The sequence below is a fragment of the Lissotriton vulgaris genome, chromosome 6 (genome assembly GCF_964263255.1).
Source record: "Lissotriton vulgaris chromosome 6, aLisVul1.2, whole genome shotgun sequence".
Lineage (NCBI taxonomy): Eukaryota > Metazoa > Chordata > Amphibia > Caudata > Salamandridae > Lissotriton > Lissotriton vulgaris.
In genome coordinates, this window is record NC_141694.1 from 523,359,670 (window position 1) to 523,381,720 (window position 22,051).

A 22,051-nucleotide genomic window follows, 5' to 3' on the forward strand; every position below is an offset into this window, starting at 1 on the left:
TTGGCCTCATCAGTGCCGGTTCCATGGGCTTCTCGGTGTTGCTGAGAACGGAGCGATGTTTGTTGGTAATGAGACCACTCCCAGTCAGGTAGTCACTTGCTCCTCCTCCACTATGTGATTGAAACTTGCCTCGTGCCGGCCCATCTTACAGGTGCATGCTGGTCTAGGGAGTCCGAATAGAAGCCATATGCAGTGATAGGTTGAACTGACATCAGGTGATGCCCCAATTACCATTGGATTCAGTCTCCAAGAACAGTCGCCATTACCTGGAAAAGTTCAGCCTTTGCGTTTGTCCCCTTATCAGGCAAACAATGTTGCCTACTCTCTCCCCTTCAGTTCTTATTGCAACAGAACCGCCGGGGGGGCGCCGCGTTTGTAGTTAATATGTAGTCCAGGTTTGTTGCAGGTATAACGCGGTGCACCAGATCGAGAGGGTGTGTCATTTACCAGCGCCTGCTTGCCGGTTTAAACACCAAGTCCATTGCTCTCTCCCAGGTAGGAAAGAAGCATGACACAGCTCCGGGGACAAACAAAGCTTTATTCTTTTCTGAGCACAAGGTAAGTGAAGTCAGGAAACACTTGGGCAGACGCGTTTCAGCCATCTATTTGGCCTCATCAGTGCCGGTTCCATGGGCTTCTCGGTGTTGCTGAGAACGGAGCGATGTTTGTTGGTAATGAGACCACTCCCAGTCAGGTGGTCACTTGCTCTTCCTCCACTATGTGATTGAAACTTGCCTCGTGCCGGCCCATCTTTTTAAGTTGGGGAATTAATTCCTCCTCTATCCAGAGGGTCCCTTGGGTGCAACTAGCCCAGCAGTGCGCAAATGCACCCTGTGGTGCTTTTTAAGAGGTAGTTTTAATCTCCCTGCTCTATTATGTACTAGGGTCTTACAGAGGAAGCCATGGTAATCGCAGGGGTACCCAAACGCATAGTGTCATTTGAGAGTTCATGAGTGATGTCATGAGTGATGTCACTGACCATGTCATGAGAGATGTAATATGTGTCATCATTAGCAGTGCCTTGCGGGCGCGCGAGGTATAGTTAGCTGAACTAACTATAACGGGGGAATTTCTATGTCTTTGTACGAGTGAAATGTCCAACTAACTATAACGCCCCTGAATGGTTTTTTCAGTAAATTTCGAAGGTGAATTAAATGCTAATTTCTAACTATAACGTGCCTGAAACCTATGGCTTTTTCAGTGAATTTCAAAGGTCTTTTAAATGCTAATTTCTAACTATAACGTGGCTGGAACCTTTGTTTTTTTTCAGTGAATATATATATATATATATATATATATATATATATATATATATATATATATATCAAGTCCATTGCTCTCTCCCAGGTCACGAAACGCTTGGGCAGACGCGTTTCAGCCATCCATTTGGCCTCATCAGTGCCGGTTCCATGGGCTTCTCGGTGTTGCTGAGAACGGAGCGATGTTTGTTGGTAATGAGACCACTCCCAGTCAGGTGGTCACTTGCTCCTCCTCCACTATGTGATTGAAACTTGCCTCGTGCCGGCCCATCTTACAGGTGCATGCTGGTCTAAGGAGTCCGAATAGAAGCCATATACAGTGATAGGTTGAACTGACATCAGGTGATGCCCCAATTACCATTGGATTTAGTCTCCAAGAACAGTCGTCATTACCTGGAAAAGTTCAGCCTTTGCATTTGTCCCCTTAACAGGCAAACAATGTTGCCTACTCTCTCCCCTTCAGTTCTTATTGCAACAGAACCGCCGGGGGGGCGCCGCGTTTGTAGTTAATACGCAGTCCAGGTTTGTTGCAGGTATAACGCGGTGCACCAGATCGAGAGGGTGTGTCGTTTACCAGCGCCTGCTTGCCGGTTTAAACACCAAGTCCATTGCTCTCTCCCAGGTAGGAAAGAAGCTCGACACAGCTCCGGGGACAAACAAAGCTTTATTCTTTTCTGAGCACAAGGTAAGTGAAGTCACAAAACGCTTGGGAAGACGCGTTTCAGCCATCCATTTGGCCTCATCAGTGCCGGTTCCATGGGCTTCTCGGTGTTGCTGAGAACGGAGCGATGTTTGTTGGTAATGAGACCACTCCCAGTCAGGTGGTCACTTGCTCCTCCTCCACTATGTGATTGAAACTTGCCTCGTGCCGGCCCATCTTACAGGTGCATGCTGGTCTAGGGAGTCCGAATAGAAGCCATATACAGTGATAGGTTGAACTGACATCAGGTGTTGCCCCAATTACCATTGGATTCAGTCTCCAAGAACAGTCGCCATTACCTGGAAAAGTTCAGCCTTTGCGTTTGTCCCCTTATCAGGCAAACAATGTTGCCTACTCTCTCCCCTTCAGTTCTTATTGCAACAGAACTGCCGGGGGGGCGCCGCGTTTGTAGTTAATACGTAGTCCAGGTTTGTTGCAGGTATAACGCGGTGCACCAGATCGAGAGGGTGTGTCGTTTACCAGCGCCTGCTTGCCGGTTTAAACACCAGGTCCATTGCTCTCTCCCAGGTAGGAAAGAAGCACGACACAGCTCCGGGGACAAACAAAGCTTTATTCTTTTCTGAGCACTAGGTAAGTGAAGTCACGAAACGCTTGGGCAGATGCGTTTCAGCCATCCATTTGGCCTCATCAGTGCCGGTTCCATGGGCTTCTCGGTGTTGCTGAGAACGGAGCGATGTTTGTTGGTAATGAGACCACTCCCAGTCAGGTGGTCACTTGCTCCTCCTCCACTATGTGATTGAAACTTGCCTCGTGCCGGCCCATCTTACAGGTGCATGCTGGTCTAAGGAGTCCGAATAGAAGCCATATACAGTGATAGGTTGAACTGACATCAGGTGATGCCCCAATTACCATTGGATTTAGTCTCCAAGAACAGTCGTCATTACCTGGAAAAGTTCAGCCTTTGCATTTGTCCCCTTAACAGGCAAACAATGTTGCCTACTCTCTCCCCTTCAGTTCTTATTGCAACAGAACCGCCGGGGGGGCGCCGCGTTTGTAGTTAATACGCAGTCCAGGTTTGTTGCAGGTATAACGCGGTGCACCAGATCGAGAGGGTGTGTCGTTTACCAGCGCCTGCTTGCCGGTTTAAACACCAAGTCCATTGCTCTCTCCCAGGTAGGAAAGAAGCTCGACACAGCTCCGGGGACAAACAAAGCTTTATTCTTTTCTGAGCACAAGGTAAGTGAAGTCACAAAACGCTTGGGAAGACGCGTTTCAGCCATCCATTTGGCCTCATCAGTGCCGGTTCCATGGGCTTCTCGGTGTTGCTGAGAACGGAGCGATGTTTGTTGGTAATGAGACCACTCCCAGTCAGGTGGTCACTTGCTCCTCCTCCACTATGTGATTGAAACTTGCCTTGTGCCGGCCCATCTTACAGGTGCATGCTGGTCTAAGGAGTCCGAATAGAAGCCATATACAGTGATAGGTTGAACTGACATCAGGTGATGCCCCAATTACCATTGGATTCAGTCTCCAAGAACAGTCGTCATTACCTGGAAAAGTTCAGCCTTTGCATTTGTCCCCTTAACAGGCAAACAATGTTGCCTACTCTCTCCCCTTCAGTTCTTATTGCAACAGAACCGCCGGGGGGGCGCCGCGTTTGTAGTTAATACGCAGTCCAGGTTTGTTGCAGGTATAACGCGGTGCACCAGATCGAGAGGGTGTGTCGTTTACCAGCGCCTGCTTGCCGGTTTAAACACCAAGTCCATTGCTCTCTCCCAGGTAGGAAAGAAGCTCGACACAGCTCCGGGGACAAACAAAGCTTTATTCTTTTCTGAGCACAAGGTAAGCGAAGTCACAAAACGCTTGGGAAGACGCGTTTCAGCCATCCATTTGGCCTCATCAGTGCCGGTTCCATGGGCTTCTCGGTGTTGCTGAGAACAGAGCGATGTTTGTTGGTAATGAGACCACTCCCAGTCAGGTGGTCACTTGCTCCTCCTCCACTATGTGATTGAAACTTGCCTCATGCCGGCCCATCTTACAGGTGCATGCTGGTCTAGGGAGTCCGAATAGAAGCCATATACAGTGATAGGTTGAACTGACATCAGGTGTTGCCCCAATTACCATTGGATTCAGTCTCCAAGAACAGTCGCCATTACCTGGAAAAGTTCAGCCTTTGCGTTTGTCCCCTTATCAGGCAAACAATGTTGCCTACTCTCTCCCCTTCAGTTCTTATTGCAACAGAACCGCCGGGGGGGCGCCGCGTTTGTAGTTAATACGTAGTCCAGGTTTGTTGCAGGTATAACGCGGTGCACCAGATCGAGAGGGTGTGTCGTTTACCAGCGCCTGCTTGCCGGTTTAAACACCAAGTCCATTGCTCTCTCCCAGGTAGGAAAGAAGCACAACACAGCTCCGGGGACAAACAAAGCTTTATTCTTTTCTAAGCACTAGGTAAGTGAAGTCACGAAACGCTTGGGCAGATGCGTTTCAGCCATCCATTTGGCCTCATCAGTGCCGGTTCCATGGGCTTCTCGGTGTTGCTGAGAACGGAGCGATGTTTGTTGGTAATGAGACCACTCCCAGTCAGGTAGTCACTTGCTCCTCCTCCACTATGTGATTGAAACTTGCCTCGTGCCGGCCCATCTTACAGGTGCATGCTGGTCTAGGGAGTCCGAATAGAAGCCATATGCAGTGATAGGTTGAACTGACATCAGGTGATGCCCCAATTACCATTGGATTCAGTCTCCAAGAACAGTCGCCATTACCTGGAAAAGTTCAGCCTTTGCGTTTGTCCCCTTATCAGGCAAACAATGTTGCCTACTCTCTCCCCTTCAGTTCTTATTGCAACAGAACCGCCGGGGGGGCGCCGCGTTTGTAGTTAATATGTAGTCCAGGTTTGTTGCAGGTATAACGCGGTGCACCAGATCGAGAGGGTGTGTCATTTACCAGCGCCTGCTTGCCGGTTTAAACACCAAGTCCATTGCTCTCTCCCAGGTAGGAAAGAAGCATGACACAGCTCCGGGGACAAACAAAGCTTTATTCTTTTCTGAGCACAAGGTAAGTGAAGTCAGGAAACACTTGGGCAGACGCGTTTCAGCCATCTATTTGGCCTCATCAGTGCCGGTTCCATGGGCTTCTCGGTGTTGCTGAGAACGGAGCGATGTTTGTTGGTAATGAGACCACTCCCAGTCAGGTGGTCACTTGCTCTTCCTCCACTATGTGATTGAAACTTGCCTCGTGCCGGCCCATCTTTTTAAGTTGGGGAATTAATTCCTCCTCTATCCAGAGGGTCCCTTGGGTGCAACTAGCCCAGCAGTGCGCAAATGCACCCTGTGGTGCTTTTTAAGAGGTAGTTTTAATCTCCCTGCTCTATTATGTACTAGGGTCTTACAGAGGAAGCCATGGTAATCGCAGGGGTACCCAAACGCATAGTGTCATTTGAGAGTTCATGAGTGATGTCATGAGTGATGTCACTGACCATGTCATGAGAGATGTAATATGTGTCATCATTAGCAGTGCCTTGCGGGCGCGCGAGGTATAGTTAGCTGAACTAACTATAACGGGGGAATTTCTATGTCTTTGTACGAGTGAAATGTCCAACTAACTATAACGCCCCTGAATGGTTTTTTCAGTAAATTTCGAAGGTGAATTAAATGCTAATTTCTAACTATAACGTGCCTGAAACCTATGGCTTTTTCAGTGAATTTCAAAGGTCTTTTAAATGCTAATTTCTAACTATAACGTGGCTGGAACCTTTGTTTTTTTTCAGTGAATATATATATATATATATATATATATATATATATATATATATATATATATATCAAGTCCATTGCTCTCTCCCAGGTCACGAAACGCTTGGGCAGACGCGTTTCAGCCATCCATTTGGCCTCATCAGTGCCGGTTCCATGGGCTTCTCGGTGTTGCTGAGAACGGAGCGATGTTTGTTGGTAATGAGACCACTCCCAGTCAGGTGGTCACTTGCTCCTCCTCCACTATGTGATTGAAACTTGCCTCGTGCCGGCCCATCTTACAGGTGCATGCTGGTCTAAGGAGTCCGAATAGAAGCCATATACAGTGATAGGTTGAACTGACATCAGGTGATGCCCCAATTACCATTGGATTTAGTCTCCAAGAACAGTCGTCATTACCTGGAAAAGTTCAGCCTTTGCATTTGTCCCCTTAACAGGCAAACAATGTTGCCTACTCTCTCCCCTTCAGTTCTTATTGCAACAGAACCGCCGGGGGGGCGCCGCGTTTGTAGTTAATACGCAGTCCAGGTTTGTTGCAGGTATAACGCGGTGCACCAGATCGAGAGGGTGTGTCGTTTACCAGCGCCTGCTTGCCGGTTTAAACACCAAGTCCATTGCTCTCTCCCAGGTAGGAAAGAAGCTCGACACAGCTCCGGGGACAAACAAAGCTTTATTCTTTTCTGAGCACAAGGTAAGTGAAGTCACAAAACGCTTGGGAAGACGCGTTTCAGCCATCCATTTGGCCTCATCAGTGCCGGTTCCATGGGCTTCTCGGTGTTGCTGAGAACGGAGCGATGTTTGTTGGTAATGAGACCACTCCCAGTCAGGTGGTCACTTGCTCCTCCTCCACTATGTGATTGAAACTTGCCTCGTGCCGGCCCATCTTACAGGTGCATGCTGGTCTAGGGAGTCCGAATAGAAGCCATATACAGTGATAGGTTGAACTGACATCAGGTGTTGCCCCAATTACCATTGGATTCAGTCTCCAAGAACAGTCGCCATTACCTGGAAAAGTTCAGCCTTTGCGTTTGTCCCCTTATCAGGCAAACAATGTTGCCTACTCTCTCCCCTTCAGTTCTTATTGCAACAGAACTGCCGGGGGGGCGCCGCGTTTGTAGTTAATACGTAGTCCAGGTTTGTTGCAGGTATAACGCGGTGCACCAGATCGAGAGGGTGTGTCGTTTACCAGCGCCTGCTTGCCGGTTTAAACACCAGGTCCATTGCTCTCTCCCAGGTAGGAAAGAAGCACGACACAGCTCCGGGGACAAACAAAGCTTTATTCTTTTCTGAGCACTAGGTAAGTGAAGTCACGAAACGCTTGGGCAGATGCGTTTCAGCCATCCATTTGGCCTCATCAGTGCCGGTTCCATGGGCTTCTCGGTGTTGCTGAGAACGGAGCGATGTTTGTTGGTAATGAGACCACTCCCAGTCAGGTAGTCACTTGCTCCTCCTCCACTATGTGATTGAAACTTGCCTCGTGCCGGCCCATCTTACAGGTGCATGCTGGTCTAGGGAGTCCGAATAGAAGCCATATGCAGTGATAGGTTGAACTGACATCAGGTGATGCCCCAATTACCATTGGATTCAGTCTCCAAGAACAGTCGCCATTACCTGGAAAAGTTCAGCCTTTGCGTTTGTCCCCTTATCAGGCAAACAATGTTGCCTACTCTCTCCCCTTCAGTTCTTATTGCAACAGAACCGCCGGGGGGGCGCCGCGTTTGTAGTTAATATGTAGTCCAGGTTTGTTGCAGGTATAACGCGGTGCACCAGATCGAGAGGGTGTGTCATTTACCAGCGCCTGCTTGCCAGTTTAAACACCAAGTCCATTGCTCTCTCCCAGGTAGGAAAGAAGCACGACACAGCTCCGGGGACAAACAAAGCTTTATTCTTTTCTGAGCACAAGGTAAGTGAAGTCAGGAAACGCTTGGGCAGACGCGTTTCAGCCATCCATTTGGCCTCATCAGTGCCGTTTCCATGGGCTTCTCGGTGTTGCTGAGAACGGAGCGATGTTTGTTGGTAATGAGACCACTCCAAGTCAGGTGGTCACTTGCTCTTCCTCCACTATGTGATTGAAACTTGCCTCGTGCCGGCCCATCTTACAGGTGCATGCTGGTCTAGGGAGTCCGAATAGAAGCCATATGCAGTGATAGGTTGAACTGACATCAGGTGATGCCCCAATTACCATTGGATTCAGTCTCCAAGAACAGTCGCCATTACCTGGAAAAGTTCAGCCTTTGCGTTTGTCCCCTTATCAGGCAAACAATGTTGCCTACTCTCTCCCCTTCAGTTCTTATTGCAACAGAACCGCCGGGGGGGCGCCGCGTTTGTAGTTAATACATAGTCCAGGTTTGTTGCAGGTATAACGCGGTGCACCAGATCGAGAGGGTGTGTCGTTTACCAGCGCCTTCTTGCCGGTTTAAACACCAAGTCCATTGCTCTCTCCCAGGTAGGAAAGAAGCACGACACAGCTCCGGGGACAAACAAAGCTTTATTCTTTTCTGAGCACAAGGTAAGTGAAGTCACGAAACGCTTGGGCAGACGCGTTTCAGCCATCCATTTGGCCTCATCAGTGCCGGTTCAATGGGCTTCTCGGTGTTGCTGAGAACACAGCGGTGCTTGTTGGTAATGAGACCACTCCCAGTCAGGTGGTCACATGCTCCTCCTCCACTATGTGATTGAAACTTGCCTCGTGCCGGCCCATCTTACAGGTGCATGCTGGTCTAGGGAGTCCGAATAGAAGCTATATACAGTGATAGGTTGAACTGACATCAGGTGATGCCCCAATTACCATTGGATTCAGTCTCCAAGAACAGTCGCCATTACCTGGAAAAGTTCAGCCTTTGCGTTTGTCCCCTTATCAGGCAAACAATGTTGCCTACTCTCTCCCCTTCAGTTCTTATTGCAACAGAACCGCCGGGGGGGCGCCGCGTTTGTAGTTAATACGTAGTCCAGGTTTGTTGCAGGTATAACGCGGTGCACCAGATCGAGAGGGTGTGTCGTTTACCAGCGCCTGCTTGCCGGTTTAAACACCAAGTCCATTGCTCTCTCCCAGGTAGGAAAGAAGCACGACACAGCTCCGGGGACAAACAAAGCTTTATTCTTTTCTGAGCACAAGGTAAGTGAAGTCACGAAACGCTTGGGCAGACGCGTTTCAGCCATCCATTTGGCCTCATCAGTGCCGGTTCCATGGGCTTCTCGGTGTTGCTGAGAACGGAGCGATGTTTGTTGGTAATGAGACCACTCCCAGTCAGGTGGTCACTTGCTCCTCCTCCACTATGTGATTGAAACTTGCCTCGTGCCGGCCCATCTTACAGGTGCATGCTGGTCTAGGGAGTCCGAATAGAAGCCATATACAGTGATAGGTTGAACTGACATCAGGTGATGCCCCAATTACCATTGGATTCAGTCTCCAAGAACAGTCGCCATTACCTGGAAAAGTTCAGCCTTTGCTGTCATGATGTCATGAGTGATGTCACTGACCATGTCACGAGTGATGTAATATGTGACGTCATCAGCAGTGCATTGCACGCGCAAGTTATAGTGAGTCCAACTAACTATAACGTGGGAATTTCAATGGTTTTATGCGAGTAAAATTTCCAGCTAACTATAACTGGTGTGAAACCTACGTTTTTTTTGTGAATTTAATAGGTTTTTTAAATGCTAATTCCTAACTATAACTGGTGTGAAACCTATGGTTTTTTCAGTGAATATATATATATATATATATATATATATGTGTGTGTGTGTGTTTTGTGTCACGTTTGGAATAAAATAACTGCGTGAAATCCAGGAAGTGTGCAGCAACTTCATTTCTTTGTATTGAATTAATCTGAGACACTGTCCTGGTCTTAACGCTGGCACCCACTGGACTGCGCTCCCGCTGCGACAGGACAGTTTGTTCATTCATATATATATATATATATGTATGTATGTATATATCCATATAGATTTCACTTTCATTCCAGGTCCCATGCGCCTATTCACCCTCAAAGTACAGTTGCACCAACTGTGTCGTATATCGCAGTCATGGGTCAGGCACAGCGTGACTGCAAAAACTTACTTGATTGCATCATAACATTAAGCATCAGAAAACAACTGGAAACCTATGCGTTTCGGCACACAACTTCACCAGGTCCAACCCTTTTCCCATCACCCGTGTCTAAATACTGTCTGTCTTCTATTGTGTTGCCACATAATTTTAATGACTAGACCTTTACCTCTACATTTCCTCCTTTCTCCATGACAGTGACAACCTTTCAATTCGATAATACAGTGTTTACATTTTTGATTTGTAAATAACCATTGATTGCGCATCACCCATGTTACTCGTGCCATCTTTCATATCATATTATTGCTCATAAAATACTTGCTTTATGACTCCTCATGGGCCAGGTCCTAAATATATTAATACCAAAACTGTTGCCCTCAACTGCAGTCCAAATTGTCTACTGGCTACATTTCACTTAACGTGTTCAAATAAACGTTAGTAATATTCAAGTTGTATAAAGTGCCATTGTGAAAGATTCATTTTTGAGCAACGCAGTGAATGCATAAGTGCATTTTAATTTGGCTGATGTGAATAGCAGCATTACAATGCATATTTTAACTCCTCTCTTCTCCTAGCAACATAAAGCAGCCATTCAAGTATGAAAAGTGCTGTGGTGCCAGATGTGTTCGAATCACCTTGACTACAGTAAATAAATGGTAGTCCACTTTTTGAATGAAGTAAAGTATCCTCGTGCAATGTAAACCTAGCCACATATTAATCTATCGGTTTTTATATCAACAAGAGGATGCGATTAAATGATATGCAGTGTCATAGTGTGAGATGTAAGTTAATCACATTAATAATGGTGATTTTAAGAATAGTTGATCTAAATAACTCTGTAAAGTGTTTTAGTGCAATGTAGTCCCAACCACATTTACTGCAGCTTAGGCACATCGAGGTATGAATGTTTGACTTTTCTTGTGAGCCCTTCTGCACAATATTATAATATGGTCTACTTGCTCACATTACCCACAAATCGCTGTTGAAGCCTATTTTTTCCTGTTATTTGGTTGATCACCACTGTAACAATTCGTAGCCTTGAGTTGTATAAAGTATTATAGTGCGGGTTCTCTTCCATACAATCTACTTGCTTATATTGCTCAAAAATCACTGTTCAACCCTGTTTTGCTCCTGTTTGTTGGTCTGTTACCACAGTGGCAGTTGATAGCACGCGAGTTACATAAAATGTCATAGCTCATGAACATTCTATATGGTCGCAATTGAAAAACAATCTGTCTCATAATAAAGTGTTGTAATGCAAATACATTCTGAATGGCTAAAATCTATCCACAATCTATATCCTTACAAAGTGTCATGTGAAACGTAATTCCATCCACGTTTATTGCAGACGTATCCTGTCTCTAGATAGTGTGGTGGCACAGATGGCTATGTAGGATTAACTTGGTTCTATTTACATGCACCATCTTCATGTGCATGGATGGCACTGACCCCGTCATGTCATGGGCTGTTGTGTTTTTCTACATGAGATTAACATGGTTCATGCAATCACTGCATATGAGTCTCACAAGAGTCAATTCCTTTACTGGTAGAATTACAACCTTATTTTCAAACAAGTGTTCTAAAGTGTCCTGGTGCACTAAAAAGGTGGCCCAAATGAATCTGCTTCCAACTGAGTCCCATATTTAAATGTATTCCACATGCTCCTCAGTCTGTAGTCAACAAGGTGGCAGTTCCAATGTATAAAAGAATGTTAGACCCTCCAGGCCACGTAACTCATAAATATATTAACTGAATGAGCAAGGGGCACCTCTGATGTTAATATGTATATCTATAATCAGTATCACATGGTCAGTGAATTGAATGTCCCCCATGGAGCTCATTTAGGGCTTACTCTGCACAGACAGTTCCTTATTGTAGTCAGGGTTTCACTAATTCAGTTTTATAGGTATGTGTTGTCCTGTATCTAAATTGGAAAGCAGCAGTTCTTGATGCGGCGATAACGGCACTGCGTTGGGCCCTATATGTGTAAATTGTTGTAGTCGCACCGAGGGCCTGTGTAAGAAACGATGTGGTGATCTCGGACTTCGTAGATTGGTGCACGCAATTCGGCATGCAGCAACTTCTCTGGCCGTGGGCAGGAGCTGTGTCGCTTTCTTCAGTGGCACGATGGCGATGCTTGGAAATTTGTCCAGCACGACGACAATGTGTTGGAAACAGGTGCAGATGAGTCACGCTTCTCGTACTTGCATCTCTTTTCCAGCTCCCAATAGCAGGAACAACCTCCGGAGGCCTAATACAGTAGGAGGCACCTCTTGGAAGGGCAGAAATCCCAGAAAACGGAAATGACTTTCCCAGTATTCAAAACACAATCCTTCTGTAGCTTGTTCTGAAGACCTTGTGTCTCTGAGACTTCAGAACAGGAGGGAAGGTCTATTTCAAGCCCTTGGAGATCTTCTTCAAGCAGGATGCACACCACACAGCAAAGTATTTGTACTCTCCTTGGCAAAAGGATCCACTGCAGGCCAACCCCAAACAGCACAGACCAAAGGGGCAGCACTTCTCCTTCAGCTTTCTCCTTGACAGAGGGTCCTCTTGAGTCCCGAGTGTTTTAAAGTTCCGGGGTCTGGGCTCCAATATTTATACAGCGTTTTCCTTGTTCTCTGGTGGCAGAGAGGCTCTGTGCTGAGTCAAAAACAGTTCAGTCCTCCCTGGTCCTGCTTCCTGGCAGGAGGTGGAGGCAGCATTCTGTAAGGCAGACCAGGTCCATTTAGGTGCAACGAAATCTCCTCCCTTACTCTAAATGCAGCCCAGGTCTATTCAGCCCAGCCCTGACTCATCCGGGAAAGGCAGAACACACCTCACCATACCCAGTGACTGTCTACAGTGAATGCACATCCCCAGCCCCTGTCATTCCAAAGCCAGACAGTCAATCCACAAACCAGCAGAGGCACACAGGATTGCTAAGCTAGAAAATACCCACTTTCTAAAAGTGATATTTTCAAAACAGAGTATAAAAATCTTCTTTACTGAAAAATGCATTTTTATATTCTTCGGGCATACTGAGCTCCATCTTTATATCTTGCCCAAATGCTAAGTTATACATATAAGATGTTATACATAAACTCCCATTCTAGCCTATGGGACAGAAATCCTTTCAATAGTGAAAAACAAAATTCACTGTAGTTTACTATCAGGACTTGTCACACACATCAGTACATGTCCTACCTTTCACATACACTACACCCTGCCTAGAGGGGTACCATGGGCCTACCTTAGGGCAATCCCCCGGGTAGACAAAGGGTCTACCTGGGGGATTTTCCTTGTCCTTGTGGATTTTCTGTAAAAAACATATGTGACGGGATTCCTAGGATGATCAGTTTTTAGATACATGTATTCCTCAAATACATATCCAGTCTTTCTTCATTTCTTCCTATTTACTGTACAGCTGTCATGTTTCTGACCGTGGGGGAAGTCAGCATGAAAACGGAAATGACTTTCCCAGTATTCAAAACACAATCCTTCTGTAGTGAAAACAGGTGCTGACACCACACACCACTGCATGTTTCAGTTGTTAATGCTGTGCCTGCAGAAGGAATGGCTGTGCGTGTGTATATGTACATATAAACACTTTTCATGAAAACATTATGCCTGGCAGTGGCAGGAGCTACAGTTACTATAGATCCCATAACTGGTGAATTTTATTGGGCCTGTACAGTTTAAAACGTTACTTTGTCACTGAAATTTTCACCTAACTTTAACATTATTTAACCTTTGTTTTTCTCAGTGAATATGTATACATGCAAAAAAGGAAGTATGGAACTCTGGGAGTTTCCTACGTTTTATGTGGAGAGCAGCTCCTTGATATAGAACACTCTACAATACTACTGTTACTCTAAAACTGCTCACCTCAAAATGTTTGGTTTTCTAGCAGTGTTTTTAAGCATTGGATTGACAGTACCATCCATGCCGAGTTAGAGAAGGGATAAAGTTGTTTGCTACTTTTGAGGTAAAGTCATTAAGCATAGTATTAGCTAGTGGTGTCCACGCCAAGCTGAAAAATGTCTAAAGTGTTTTTTGCACCAGCCTTTTGGCTATGAACAAGTCTGTGCTGCCGTATCACAAGTTGAGGAAAAAGACTGTGTGGATATATGAAACAACTCTCTCAGATGCCAAGAAAAGTCAATCCGCACTATAACTTTATGTTATGTGTGTTTGGGTGTTGGTAGAATTTTCTATGTGTTTTAAAAACATGAATTTATTTTTACAAGTGGTTGCGCACAATTAGTCAAGGGCAGGGTCTGTGTTGTGGAGTGCTTTGTAGGTGTGGGTGAGAAGACTGACATGTGCACATTTGTGTATCAGGACCTAATAAAGTGCCCTAAGGAGCAGTTGATATGCGCTCAGAACAGAAGCAAGTAGTTAGTCAGGCTGCTGTGTTCTGTATGGTCTGAAGTCTTCTTTTGAGCTGAAAACAGGATGTTCCCATAGTCCAGTCTGCTAGTGATAAGGGCTTGAGTGATCATTTTCCTGGTGTTTTCCACTTGCACATTTTCTTCAATATCCTTATGGTTTTGAAGCAGTAGTAGGTAACTGCATTTGCTTGGGTGGCCATGTCCAGTTTGTTGTTTACAATGATCCTGAGGTATCTTGCTTGTGAGCCGGAATTGGGGTTAGGTACAATGTCAGTAGACCACCAGGTGGAGTCCCAAGGCCAGGTGTCCTTCCAAAGACTGTCCCTTTTGGTCCTGTCAGAGTTCCATTGAGGAAGTTAGATATCATCCAGGTGGACACTTCGGTCATGCATGCATTGACCTTGTTACTGGTACTCAGCGTTTTTTCTGAAAGGGACAGTATCAGTTGCCTGTCATTGGCGTATGTGAGGATGGTTATTTTGCTTTTATGGTTGATATAGACCAGTAGATTTAAGTAGATGTTGAAGAGCATCAGACTGTGTGAGGATCCCTGAGGGGCTTCACAGATGAGTCCCCATGCTTCAGAACAATATAAAGGCATGTTGGCAGTCTGGTTCATCTGATGAGGAAAGTGCAGATTCACTCAAAGGCGTGTCCTTGGATGCCAACTATATAGAATCGTCAGATCAACATGAGATGGGAGATTGTGTCTAAAGCTGCTGATCTAGGAGGATGAGGGCTGTGGATTTCCCCCTTAAAGAGGATTATCCAGATGTTCTCTGCAGATACTATGAGGGCACTTTCCATGCTGTTGTTGGGTCTAAATCGTTATTGTGTGGTGTTGAGAAGCCAGTGATTCACAAAATGGTCAGAGAGATTCTTGTTGATAACTTTTCCCAAGACCTGCACTGGTAAGGAAGGAATGATATTAGCTTTAGTTAGCAAGTTGGTCAGATCAGTCGAGGGCTTCATTAGGAGGATGTTGATGGTTGCATGTTCACATGGTTCTGGAATGTTGGAGTGCTGATGGATGTGTTGAATAGGGGGGCATGGGCCTCGTTCATAGGGATCCCTATTTTGTTGAAGGTGTCTATGGTTTTCATAACTGCTTTGTTCTCTCTGTGCTGATGGTGATGTCTTAGTTCATCGCTGGGAGGCTTCTGGTGAAAGTCTGATGGTCCTGTCGTGGTGTTATTTGCTGTATATGGCTGTGATCTTACTACAAAAAAGTTTGAGAGGTTGTTGCATAGATCTTAAGCTGGGCTGATGTTGCTGGTGAATGCTGTGGGTGTAGTGAAATCCTACACAATTGCAAAGATTTTCAGCTTCTTTTGGAGATGACATTTATACATTTTGGTAGGGCCCTTCTCTAGGTTTCTCTAATTAGCTAATAGAACCTTCCCTTTGTGGCATTTTTCCATTTACACTAGGCTGGCTCTCCGTTTCCGTTTTAGTTGTTTGCTGTGATGCTTGTCATTCTGAGTTCTTCCATGTACCAGCGGCTTGTGTTCTAGCTTTTGCTGAGTGGCTTCATTTGTGCTGGACCAGGGTGTCATCACAGTTGGTGAATCACTTGTTGATGTTTTTGATGTTGCATACTAAGTGGCCCATGAGTTCTCGCTTGTTCTTGTGGAGGGCGAACTTCCAATCTGGTTCTGCAACGTTGTTCCAATGTTAGCATGCTGGGCCTGCTGTGTTGATGGATATTGATTGTGAAACTGATAGGTGATGTGCATGGGTGAGTTGCTCATGATGTTGAAGGATGTGAAGAGGGGGTTCTAGGAGGCACCTGGCGGTGTGGGAGAGATCTGTGATGCAGTGGGTTAGTGTCAGGTTTCCAAAGCTGTCAAGGACTGCACCTGAGCTGGGGTCAGTCTAGTCTTCTAGATGGAAGCTGAGGTTTCCTAAGAGGAGAATGTACTGGAATTGAGGAATAGGTGGACAACAAAGTTCATAATTTTTCTAGCGAAGTTGTCTCTTAGATCAAGGTGAAATTTGCTATGATCTGAGTTTTAAAGTTGAGGTGTTACATGTTGTTTGTTGTGACATCTGAAGGGTGTATGCAGTTGAAGGTGTCCTTATAAACCATGGAGATTCCTCCTCTGGTCTGGTTGAGCGGTCTTGTCTGATGATCTTTCATCCTGTGGGGATGGTGGCAATGATCTCCAGTGCTGATGCTGTGATCAGCTATGTTTTCATGTGGAAAAGGAGATCCAGTGCATTGTCCTCCAGCTGGTCACAGATCTCCGTGGTGTGCTTGCCGAACGAGCAGGTACTAAAGAGCATGCGTGATATTGGTGTGTGAGTGTGATTGTTGTTACGTGTTCAAGTGGGTGTGGTGTTGGGTGTTGTGGGTATGTTCTTGATGGATGCTGGAGCAGGGGGAGTGGTGGAGCAGGTGAAGTGTCAGAAGGATGAGGTGAAAGCTCCCTCTGTGTTGCATGGTGTGGTGCACCTGCACAGATTAGCGTGGTGTTTGGGGTTCAGAACGAGAAGGAGAGTGAATGAGTCGCAGGGGGTCGGAGGAAGACAAGGATTTCTGGAGCTGCGAATGGTCCTGGCACAGACGAGGCAGACAGGATTGTCTTTGGCTCTACCTCTGCAAACATATGCTATGAGTCAGTGCAATGGCTGCCATTAGGCAGGTCCTTGGAGTGTGGGGGAATACAATGGTCTGTAGAGGGGCTGAGGAAGAGTGCAGTTGGCAAGAGAGCATAAAGCAGAGAGGTGCGACAATCAGGTAAGGAGCAGGGGAGGAGAAAAGGGGCACAAAGAGGGTGGAAAAGAGATGCAGGGAGGAACACGAAGAGAAGCAGGTATTGACAGAGAGGTCTTAGAGGAATAGAGACAAGTAGCACTAAATGTGTAGAAAGAGCAATTGAAACGGGAAAAAGGCCTGAAAATGAGCAAAAAATATGGCCAAAAATAGCAAGAGAAATGGCAGAAAAACACAGAAAAATTCAGAAAAATGGCACAAAAAGCAAGGAACAATCTAGAGAAAAGACACAAAAGACATAGAAACATCAAGAGAAATGGCACACAAGATGCGGAAAGATCAAGAGAAATGGCACAGAAATCCCAGAAAGAGAGACAAGTGGCAGAATGATTGAAGGGAATAGCCTATATATCAAATAAAGGGCGAGCAAAATGGCAGAAAGAGCGAGAGAGTGACACAAAAGTCAGAGAGAGAACAAGGGGAAGAGTGAGCAAGAGGGAGGGAGGGAGACAAGGTGGGTGCCTCGAGTCGCGATAGGCAGTTTCTCATGGGCCTTGACTGGTCTGAGGACGGGTCGCAGGTAAGTCCGGTGGGGGGGAGGCTATTCACTTGCCTAATGCTCTTTATCTTTTCAAAAACACCTCAGAAAAACCCTTGCACTGAACAGGCTAGAGGTGTGAAATTCTAAAAGGTGTTATCACAGAGCCACAAAACCAACAGCAATTATCTTTTTTGGGGGTTAAAAATCCAAAAGGCAAAAAGGAGTTGATCGCCAACTACTCTGTCCCTGTGCATCCTTATGTTTAAGAGATTGTTGTGATAGAGATTGGTCAAATTAACAGTCTGCCTTTCATTTTGATGCAAACCATATTATGACATGCAGCCCCCTGAGTATGTGGTTTGGTTCATGCCTCCCCTTCTCTAATGCAACCTCGTTAGTCATGCAAAGCACAACATGTCAGCTCACAATCTTGCAGAAATGTTCACTGGAGCTCGCCAGGCACCCAATCCCGTTGTGGTTCGTATACTGAAACATAGGAGTTTCAAGAACACCCAAAAGACACAGAGGGTGCAAACCAGGACACCATAGTTCAGAAAGAGCTTCACTAACTCCCCATGCAGAAAGACTAATGGGAAATCGAGTACTTCTAAAGTGATCAATCAGCCCCATTTCAATATGAAGGAACACAATAACAATAACGGTTAGATTACATTATATATTAACTCTAGAATTTCTGGAGTGTTTTCGCAGGGCGTTGTCTCCTTTCAAACAGGCCTAGAGACAACCTCTTTCACGGTCGCTTTCCAAAAATACCTTAACGTTGAAAGGAACACATCAACTTTTAACGGACAGAATGGCTTCACTTTTATAAGTGAAATGTAATGTTCGATTCAGACTGGACAATGGCTATGATTCTCAGACTGCACTATTTATTTATTTATTTATTTATTTAATTTATTTATTTGGAATTTTGTATAGCGCGTAGTTACCCTCTGGCATCCCAGTGCTTGTCCAGGGAGCAACAATAACCACAGAGCCAGATCAGTCACATCACATAGGAAATAGATGTCAATGTGTATTATGAAAAGTGCATTGTTATTCAAGAACCCTGGGAGACAATAGTTTCTGGGTGGTGGGTCCAATTCGATTAAGAGCATTGTTAAACTGGTGTCATAAATTGACAACAAGGCAACATGTGATATGACCACGATATCCCATATACAGAAATCAAGTAAGTCAACAAACACGTTCAAATGGTAATTGAGGGAGAAGTGAGTACCTGACCCTCTCTTGCAATCACAGCCTTCAGATTGACTCGTATTCACTAATGTGCTTTTCTATCCCAAAACTTGGTTCTAGCAATGCCGTTCTACGACATACACTGTGCACCGCTGGAAAATCTATATCCCGGGCCTTTGAATAACACTGAGTTTAACAAACCACTGAGCACACACACGAGGAAATGAATACCTGACTGAAATATGCGGAATGTCAAATATTTTGAATGGAAAACCGAGATCAAAACATGGTTCTTTCCCTGATTTCCCTTTTCTCCCTCACACATGCACATTTAGTTGATGTTCGTTTTTAGCATCTGCGTTTGGCAGATGTTCATTCGTGGAGGCTGGGACACATGGGAACGTCCAATGTATTCTTCTACCTGTGACTCATGAAAAAAAAAAATACCAGAGGCGTGTTCACCTTTCACCCGCCACCATTGAGGTTTTGCTCCAAACAGGACTTGCATCTGAAAACAATACTGCTACCTACAGGGAACTCCATTACAGTCACAGAAAATCAATGTTACTTCCACGGCTACAGTGCGGCAGGCCCAAGGGGGGTGCCTTCAAGCAGAAGATACTGAACTCTATCGTATCTTTACGTCTCCTGTGAAGAGGAGCGATAGAGAATAGCATGCAAAAAAAGAGGCTATATGTTTCCCTGCGCACACCGTGCTCTCGAGACTGTTGGACCTCACGAGAAACAAAAACGTAATGTTAACCTGACATTACGCAGTAGCTCTAATGTTCTTCACACAGGACGTAAACAAATGCCCAGTATCAAAATGCACCGAAGGCAGACCATTTGTTTAAATACGTGCTAGTTCAGAAACCATTTGTGATGGTGCTGTGATTATTCCGAGAAATACTTTTCTTGGTCAGGCGAAAAAAATGAAACTGTTCAGGATTGCTTTGTCAGTGCGCCTAATGTGCATTCGCCCATGTGCCCAAGGTTCCATTTTGATTGATGCGCAAGAAAATTATATTTCACAGTGTTCAGATGTGCATCACAAAGAGCAATGCTATGTTACAGCGAGATGTCTCTGTCAGTTCGGACCCGTGAAGCATGGATAAATGACTCGTACAGAGGTCTGTGCTGCATGACAGCACAGATAACCGTAGAAACAATGTTTGTTTAACAAAACTGCGCATACAAGAAATGATTAAAAATAGAATAAAAATCTGCCAGGGAAACCAAAACTGTTTTAGGCCTTTTAAACTAATTTTAGTACAATCATCATAGCATCCAAAAATAAAAATAACTCTTGTATTAGTGGACTTTAAACGTGGTTATCTGCAAACAAATAATCAAAGAACCCAGATGGCTGCAAATGTAAAACCAGTGTCTTTAAGCATGATGACCTATTCTTTTTTATATGTATTGGCATAGCGAAACCCATTTGCGCATTTTGTCTTCATATACATTAGGCCTTATTTATGAAGGACTTGCGCCGCCGGTGCGTCACTTTTAACATGGGAATGGGGTTTGGGGGGGCGGCCGACCACCGGGAGGCCTGCCACCCCCAGGGGGCTTTGGGGCCAGGAGGGAAGGGGGGGGGGGAGATTAGGAGACTACAGGGGGATTCTGGGTCTTTTGGGCTGGCTGGGCGGCCTTGGGCAGGTTGGGCTATGCACTGGGCTTCCTTTGGGCTGGTTGGGCTGCGGGCTTTATGTACAGCCATCTTGGGTCACTAACCACCATTTAGGTGGTAGTGACCCAGCAGCCGGAGGGGACACCTGGTCGCGAGTTGTTTTGCGGATCGTTTGGGGTGCTTTTAGTGAGTCTGTGGTTGTTGTGGCGTGGTGGTGTAGAGCAGGTGGGGCTTTGTTGTTGTCCAGTGAATCGGTGCGGGTTATGGCGCGTTTGCAAGACCCGCACGTTATGGAGGCGGTGAGGCTGCTCGGCGATGCGGGTGGCTGGACCTCCTATGCCCGGAAGTGCAGGTAAGGCCGCCGCAGCGCGCTGCCAACGGCGCCGTGGCAGCTGTGGTGGCGTGCGAGCCCCGCGGTCTTGGCAGCGGAGGGCTCGCGGGGCCGGTGGGAGGGGCGGGAGCATCTTGGAGGGCGGGCGGCGAGGCAGAGAATGGCAAAGACGGGGCGGGAGCAGGAGGGGGGGAACGTCGGCTGTCAAGGCGCGGGCGGGCAGGAAGTAGAAGGCAATGCTGGAATTTGTGGAGGGGGCTGGGGGGCGGGGGGGAGAGCGGGTGGAGAGGCTGTGGTGGTAGGGTCACAAGGGGGGGACGGGGCGGGTACAATAGGGCAGCAAGAGCAAGGAGAGGAGCTGGGCCGTGAAGGCCGAAGTGTAGAAGGGAGGGTAGGGGAGGGGAGTGGGGGGGCAAGAGGGGTAAGGGGCGGGACATTGCCATTGCTGATTGCGGAATTGTAGGAGGAGGAGGAGGGGGCGGGGATTGGGATGACGTGGTTTTGGACTGGGGGGCTTCGTCCGGTGAGGATGGGGAAATGGTGGGGTCAAGCAGGCTGCCCTCCCTGGTGGGGGGACGAGGGGAGAAGAGGAAGGGGGAGGAGGGGAGAAGAGGAGGGGGGAGGAGGTGGGGGCGAGGTGGGTAATGTGGTGGGTCCCAGTAGGCCGCCGTCCCTGGTGGGGGGGTGAGGGGAGCAGGCGAGGGGGGATGGGGGTGAGGGGCGTGGGGAGGAGGGGCATTGGGGGGAGGCCAGGAGTATCAGGGGCGAGGGCGTGGGGGGTAGGCCGGGGGAGGGATGGGAAGGGGGGCTTGGAGTGGCCGGAGTGCGACGGGTGGGGGTGGGGGGCATGGGGTGGTGGTCCAAGTTGGGGGGTCCGGGTTGGGGTCCTGGGGGTAACTGCGGCAGGCGCCTTGGGGGGAGTGGAGTGGGTGGGGGATGGTGGGGCCTGGGGTGTGTGGCGGGATCGGCCGGCGACACGAGGAGGTCATTCGGCAGGTTGGGGGAGGTGGCCGCAGAGGGGATGGGGCGCAGGGGGAGACATTGGGGGGCAGGGGGGGTGTTGTTTCCCCGGCATGCTGGACTCCACATTCTTTCCTTGGCAGGAGCAGTGGGAGAGGTGCTCGGGTGAGCAGCTCGCGGCTCCGGTCCACCGAGAGGATGGGCCAGCTCTGCCTTTTACGGGCGGTCGCACTCCAACGTGGAACCTGGCAGGAGAATGCGGCAAGAAGCAGGGCGAGAGGTCCCCGCCCGCCCACCCCCGAAGGGTTCCAACGGTAAGATCGGAGACGGAGCGGGGAGTGGTTTGGGCAGGAAGCGCAGCGCGCAGGCCTGGGTGGGGACGGAGGCGCGGGAGGAGGACCCTGTACGGTTGGTGAAAGGGTGCTAGGTGACGGATGCGGGGGTAGGCACGGACAGGGCGCCACCGTTAGGGGTGGCGGAGGCGCTGGACGCAAGAGAGAGTGGAAAGGCTGGTGCAACGGCAGGGAGCGCGGCGGCGGGCGCGGTCACCGGGGGAAGGAGAGTTGCGTGGTGCCGGTGC